This window comes from Oryctolagus cuniculus, chromosome 11 (assembly GCF_051225735.1).
Source record: "Oryctolagus cuniculus isolate XC-2025 breed Fujian yellow rabbit chromosome 11, ASM5122573v1, whole genome shotgun sequence".
Taxonomy (NCBI): Eukaryota; Metazoa; Chordata; class Mammalia; order Lagomorpha; family Leporidae; genus Oryctolagus; species Oryctolagus cuniculus.
In genome coordinates, this window is record NC_142877.1 from 76197453 (window position 1) to 76205078 (window position 7626).

Below are 7626 nucleotides of genomic sequence, written 5' to 3' on the forward strand. Positions count from 1 at the left end.
GAATAGTTTAAAGACAGTAAACAGCCAAGATCATCAAATGAATTAAGAATGATTGTTTTCCATGAAACTAGTGAGGGTCTGCTAGATTGACTCCCAACGATTTTAGCACCCTATGCTGAACAATTGGATGTGATTACAGGTGTGGGTAGGAGGCTAGCATTCAGCGTGCAGTTGCCTTGGGGCAGCCCAGGGCAGCCTCAGAGTGACTGACTCTCTACCTGTAGACATGGGAGTTGTGAGGTTGCTGTTGTGGTCGTGGTGGTATCAGAGAGCCAGTTCAAGAAAATAGTGTCCAAGTTCAAATACAGAGACCTAACCATACGTGATACTGTCAGTGTTATGACTCTTTACAAAGATCTCAAACCTTTACTGGATTCATGTTTTCAGTTCCAGAGAATCAATGAACCCCAGTGGAACAATTCCTGTGCCTTATAGAAGTAATATGTGTAACCTTCCAATATGCACGTGACCGCTGGACACATACCCATTTCATCCTCCTGTTTTGTTAAGCCTGCTAGTGCAATGACGACTGAAGCAGGAAAGCATGCTGACACAAATGGGAAGGCACATCTTCCTTAACTACACAAGGAAAGACCCCGTCAAACTAGCTGGGGCTTCTTCTGGTCACGACCGTGGTATTCCGATGAACCTGCAGTTTTCTCTCGTCCTACTATTCCAGCAGCCCATCCTTCACACCAGGCGGCAGGAACACCAAATACTTCCTACATGCAAGGTTTGCCATGCAGAATCTGCATATCCATCTGGATACCCTCCCAATTCCAGTGGTTACCCTGGCCATCTCACTCACCTGGTGATCCATACTGCCACAACTTTTCAGTATTCTTCCCTATCAGGGGCAGTAGAATCAGCGAGGACACCACCTGAGCCTCTCTCATCTCAGCCATCAGTGACAAGCTGAGATGGCAGATGAAGGAGAAAATGGATCATGTTCAGGCAGAGTTCAATGCCTGGAAAAGAAGAGACAATGCTCTGAATAAAGACAGGAGAAACTGGAAGAGATGGTTACCTGCTTAGATCAAGAAGTACACTGGGCGGTGGGGGGGCAGCGCCGTGGCTCACTTGGTTAATCCTCCGCCTGCAGCGCTGGCATCCCATATGGACGCCGGTTCTAGTCCTGGTTGCTCCTCTTCCAGTCCAGCTCTCTGCTGTGGCCCCGGGAGGGCAGTGGAGGATGGCCCAAGTGCTTGGGCCCCTGCAATAAAAATAAATAAATAAATAAGAAGTACCCTCGGGCTGGCCCTGTGGTGTAGTGGGTAAAGCCACCACCTGAGGTGCTGGTAGCCCATATGGCTGCCAGTTCAAGTTCTAGCTGCTCCACTTCCGATCCAGCTCTCTGCAGATGGCCTGGGAAAGCAGTGGAAGATGGTCCAAGTCCTTGGGCCCCTGCACCTGCTTGGGAGACCCAGAAGAAGCTCCTGGCTCCTGGTTTCAGATTGGTGCAGCTCAGTCCGTTGTGGCTAATTGGGGAGTGAACCAGCAAATGGAAGACCTCTCTCTCTCTGCCTCTCCTTCTCTCTCTGTGTAACTCTGACTTTCAAATAAATAAACCTTAAAAAAAAGTAGCTCACTTTACAAACCAATCCTAAACCTGTATGCATAGGAAAATGCAATTGAAGACACTTTTACCTCAGAGTAGCATTGAGGCGAGGAGTAATAGACCTGGATGTTGTTCTGAAGCATAGACAGCCTCTGTCCCATAGACAGTTCCAGCTTAGAGTGCTAATGCAAAATGCAAGAGAGACGGCCAATCTCAGTAACCTCTACTGACAGCTCTGATACCAGCAGAGACTGAACTCTTCTTAAGACATTCTTTTCTTCTCTTCCTTTCTCTTATCAGTAGGTCCCCAAAATAAGTTATTGCAGTTTACCATCTAAGTGTAAAAATGTTTTGACTCAATAATGTATTTTCTGTTTTCTTTTTGTAAAGGATGGTTTTTATTATCCTCCGGGAACATTTTGTGCTGGATGTCAGGACTAACCATGCTAAATCAAATTTGTTGCATTAAAAAAAAAAAAATACATGTAACATTTAGCAATTGGCATTCCCAGAGCTCCACTACAGCTAATAAACTGGGAATTGGAAAGGCAAAGACTTGCCAAACCACTAGTCACAGTTCCTTGTTCAACCTGGGAGCTTTTGCCTATACAAGCCTCACCCTTGCCTTTGTTCAAAGATATTCTTCTCAGAGAATGCTCTCCTTTCTATCTATCATCTTTCTATGCATTAATCTATCATAATTATTGTTTTTCTTATGCTGTAATGTAATTGTTTCTGAGTCGTTCTTTGACAATTAGTCTAGAGGCAAAATTTCACTCAGCCTAAACTGTGTGTCTAATTAGCTTTTTTTCCATCTTAAAATAAACTGAGATTAGCTCTCAATATGCCCTTGAGAGTTTTCTTTTCTCAAGGCATAAATCAAAACTCTTCTGGAAAAACTAGAACCCAAACACGAGGCCTTCAGTGCTGTCCATTTTCATTTAATTCTAGCTAACAATGCTGGTACAAATTCTCATTTAATGAAGATTTTCGAGGATAACTGGTACTCCAAAAAATCACATGCAAGGGGATTAAATGACTTCTGATGCAATCTACTTAAAAATCACTTATGTATTTGAAAGTCAGAGTTACAGAGAGGGAGAGAGAGAGAATCTTCTATCCACTGGTTCACTCCCCAAATGGAAACAAAGGCCAAGGCCAGACCAGGGCAAAGCCAAAAGCCAGGAACTCCAACCTGGCCTCCCAAGAGAGTGGCAGAGACCAAGCACTTGGACCACCTTCTGTTGCTTTCCCAGGGCATTAGCAGGAAGCTGAATTGGAAGTGGAGCAGCCAGGACAAGAACTGATGCTCACATAGGATGCTGGCTTTGCAGGTGGCAGCTTAACTCATTGTACCACATGCTAGCCTCTGATGTATTTTAAATATTTCATTTCCTTAAATTCTTTGAGCAAGATTAACTATAAAAAAGCATGTATCTGTGGAAATTGAAGTCAAATAAAAAAGAAAGGCTTAAAAGATTGCAAAAACTTTTGATTTCCCCTCACAAGCCTCTTTCTTCATTCTTTTGTATCAATTACTTAATATTAGATTCCACATCATTTTTAATTTACACTTTTCCTCTTTCATTTTAACCTAATAGCTGTCACTCACTCAATTCACAAAGGGAATTAAACATAGCCCTTTATTCAAGTGCTCAAGGGATTCTCTACTTTCTTTAATATCAAGTATATTTTCATTAGTACTTATTTCTAACATGGGTGATGTTATCTATTTAGATGCTAGAAACCAAGTTATGATCAGAATTAAGTGAGGAATGTGCCAAAGGTGCAGACATTAAGTATAAAATGACCCAGAGTTTCAGAATGAAGACAAGTACTTAAGCCAATGTCAGAAGAAAAAAAAAAAAAAAACTTAATGATGATGACTTCTTAAAGGTGATGAATATATAATACTCCAGGGAAAAGATGGAAGTTATCATTTACAAACTCTGCAGCTTAACTATATAAATGCTAGACAGCATCCTTTCAGGAATAATATGCACTGACAAGTCAGATGAGATAGTCTCAAATTAAGAATGCAAAATAAATTTATGACACTGTTTCTATAGTATAACTTTGTAAGTAAAATTAAACTGTCATTCACTTTTTGAAATAACATAAATATCTAAGTAAAAGTAACTTTAAAATATATTTGAATGAAAAATCACCCAAATTGATCTTTTTCAGAATCATCTGTTTATGGCTTTGTTATCCTAATATTTTTATCTATTTCATTTCTGTTGATTTCCATTTCCACGTTCTTAGCTAAGGAGATACCAAATGCTAGCAAACTATAATATTTGCTGAAAGAGGACCTGGAAGTTCTGATGTAAATTAATTAAAATGTACCACATGTCAATCATTAATATTTTAGTCATATAAAAAGCAGGATATCTACCAATTATTTTTCAGTACAGAGAAAAATGAATAAATTATGTCAAGATTTCCAGCAGTTTGTTGATCTCAGCAAAAGCTCTCTAATTCTGTTCTTTGACTATGAACAATAAGAAATTTTCAGGGTCGGGACATAAAATGAGGTTGTTTTCTTTCCTGGAGAAAAGCCTTTTGAGATTCAAGGCTAAAGTTAGGCAGGAACAGAGCAACATATAATTTTACAGAATTCTATTATCCCTTTGACACATAGCAGGGAATATACTAGAAATGGTTTCCTGCAAAATGCAGAATATATGCATCACAAGATTTTGTTTTGAAAAATATCTTTGTTCAGCTTGAGATCAACATTCCCAGGAAACATTTGCCAAATATGCTGCCAGAGTTCTTCCCCTCACATTGGTGTTTTGCCAGGGTTGTGAAAAAGGAACAAATAAAGCAACAAAGCTAGAAAACATGTGGGCCTCACTTTATTTTGTAAGATAATTTATCATAGAACATGTTTTTAATAGAAAAGACATGAAGTAGTTAGCACTCTTAAAAATCAATCAGCTTGAAAACATTACCCCAACTCTTAAGTTTAACCTCTTTGAAGAGTTTTAGTAAGTGCTTGCAGAAGATGATTGAGTGAAAGTGGGTTTACTGCTCAAAAGACATGTTAGCAAAACAGCTAAAACCAATAGTAGGAATGTACTATTTTACTGTTATTCAGAATGTGTTCCTGGAAATTGACAACAGTAAAAAACAAAAACAGAAATTGAGCTCTACTAGGGAATTCCATCATATTGACCAAGGCTTACCAATGTCTGTAACTGTCTCTTCCATTTTCCTTAACATTCTTTAGATTTACAAGAAAAGTAAAACTTTGTAGTACATGAAATGAAATATTAATGTGAAGGATCTTTTTGTTGAAGGAGTATAAACATAGAAAAGATTGAAATTGACAGGTTAAGAGACCAAGTGGCCACTTGTATTAAATTCATAATAACTTTTATTTATTAGCCATAAATTCAAACATTCATGAATTCTATCATCTATCTAGCTACAGTTCTCTTACAGAACATTTATTTCAGCCTGCATTTTTGTTTAAAGCATTAAAAATTCCTGCTTAGAAGTTCTTTCCATGGTCAAATTGCTTATTTGAGGCAATCAGTTTAACACATTCTCTTGATCAGGAAGAAATATATATATCTATATGTTATATACATGTCACATTTTTTAAACATTATATATACATCATATATGGTGTCCAAAGCCTGTGGAATACTTCCATAATTCAAGATTCATGACATATGTCATTTTAGACTGTGTTGTGAACTTTTCCCCACTCTCAATGCTGGTAGCCATTTATTTAAATGTAGGTGGTGCCTAAAATAATAATCACAATAGTCATTGCAATCATAGTCAGTATGCTAAGTATTTATAAATTTGTATCTGTTCAGAAAGACAGTGAATGGTGAATTAGAATCAATTAGATTGTCCCAGGGTGTGTAAATTTTAAAAATTCATCTATATACAAAGAATCAGCAGTTCCCAAAGGTCATTTCTGCCATAAACATAAGATACATTTAGGTCAGGCTATGGAGCAGGTAATGTGCTCTGCTCTACCTTAATCCCTTTATGCATTCAAAGCCCGCCAGCAGACAAGGCAGGATTTACTAGAGCTTCACTTTACACTTGGCTTTCCCACTCAGTGGCATTAAGATGAAACTCCCAAAAGATAACAACAGGCTAAGATGAGCTCATCTAAATGCAACCCAGTCATTCAGGTTTAGATAATAGCCACTGCCAAGATAATTTATGGTTTTCAACATTTGTTAGCATTGGTAAAAATCCCCGGCCCTAGCAACTGTATTAAGTCATGAGCTGACACGAGTGGAAAGTAATTTGCACAGGCTGGAAAAGGAGAGTCACAAAGAACTTTAATAATGTAAGTTTTCTTTGAACTTTGCCATTGCACTAGTTTACAGAAGTTAATTCCTACCTTCAGTTTCAAAAGACAAAGATTAATTGACCCTCCTTATCTGAGTGCTCTTTGATTAGAAATGTGCTTTCTCACCTATATCTTCCATCATAGATGGTGGTTGCTCAATAAAAAGATGTGTCCTGAACCAATACTTCCATTTTTCATACGAGCAATATGTGGCTACAGGTTACTGCTTTTGTAAAGCTATTACTTTTACTGTCAACATAACTGCTGCCTTAAGATGTCTCATTAGGTGAAATAAATGGAAGGAAACAAACAAAATCTGACCAGTCACTCCTCCCAAAAAAATCTGCAGTGACAAAAGATAAATAAATAAAAAACTTTTGTTATCAGACATTTTAAAAGAAATGGGAAAATGGGAGTTAACTCTTCATAGTACGTTCAACAAAGGTATTGTCAGATGAAAACAGAAGGAAAATAACAGTATCCCTCGTGTTACTCTGGAAATCAGGAAATGAGGATTTTTTTCTAATATGTGGTCCATTACAAATCAAGGCAGAAGAAAAAAAAAAGTGTTACAAAGATAAGACAAACCAAACATTCAACATCTAGGGGCCAGCATTGCGGCATAGCCAGTTAAGCCAGCGCCTGTAATGTTAGCATCCCTTGTGGGTGCCAGTTCATATCCTGGTTGTGCCATTTCCAATCCTTCCTCTGCTAATGCTCCTAGGAAAGCACCAAAAGAAAGCCCAAGTACATGGGCTCTTGCACCCACTTGAGAGACCTGGATGAAGCTCTTAGCTCCTGGTTTCAGCCTGGCCCAGCCCTGGCAGTTGCGGTCATTTGGGGAGTGAATCAGTATATGGACAACCTTCCTCTCTGTGTGGCTTGCTCTCTCTGCAACTCTATCTTTCAAATAAATAAATAAATAAATAAACCTTTTAAAGAAAATCCACACCTAAAAAGACAATTTACTTATGAAAGCTAGTTAAACATATCATTTGCCTGTGTGACAGATTCACTTAAATTCTAATTCCTGAGGAAGCATAGAAGCAAGCTTGAATTGAGCCAATACTAACGTTTTGGCTTATGCTGTCATTTATAATTAGGGTTTTAAGTTTTTGTTTGATTTCTTAATAAAGAATGATCAAATCTCTTAAAACATGCAGTGACTAATTTATATAAAATAATTTGAAGAATAAAAACTGGTCAAGAAGCCCTATCTCAACTTTAATCTGATCAACTATAATGTTAACTCCTACTTATTTTTAGTAATAGCCACATAATGAAACAATAACCATAGCTGTCTTATAGATAATAAAGCTTTACTTTAAAAAAAAAAAAAAACTTACGTATTTGAAAGACAGAGATATTTCATCTGCTGGTTCACTCACCCAAATGGCCACATGAGTATAGTTGGGCCAGGCCATAGGCAGGAGAATGGAACTCCATCTGGGTGTCAGGAGCCCAGATACTTGAGCCATTTTCCACTTAATTCCCCAGCACTTTACCAGGAATCTATATTAGAAGCAGAGCAGCTAGGACTCTAACTAGTGTTGATGTGGGATGTTGCTAGCAGTAGCTTAATCCACTTTGCCACAACACTGGTCCCATTTAGTTTTACTTTTTAAGATCCTCAATACACAAGTAATTTTGACATTGACCTGTTCATCATTTGGCCTCTTGTACCTTCTTTGTAAGTATTTTGAGGAAAAAAAAGTATTGCATATAACTCTATTCTATGATCAAT

At 37.9% G+C, this 7626-nt stretch overlaps 1 pseudogene; it reads left to right on the plus strand.

Moving 5' to 3' along the window:
- Nucleotides 1–213: 213 nt before the first annotated feature.
- On the plus strand, nucleotides 214–1035 carry LOC100353008 (tumor susceptibility gene 101 protein pseudogene; annotated as a pseudogene).
- Nucleotides 1036–7626: the final 6591 nt, after the last annotated feature.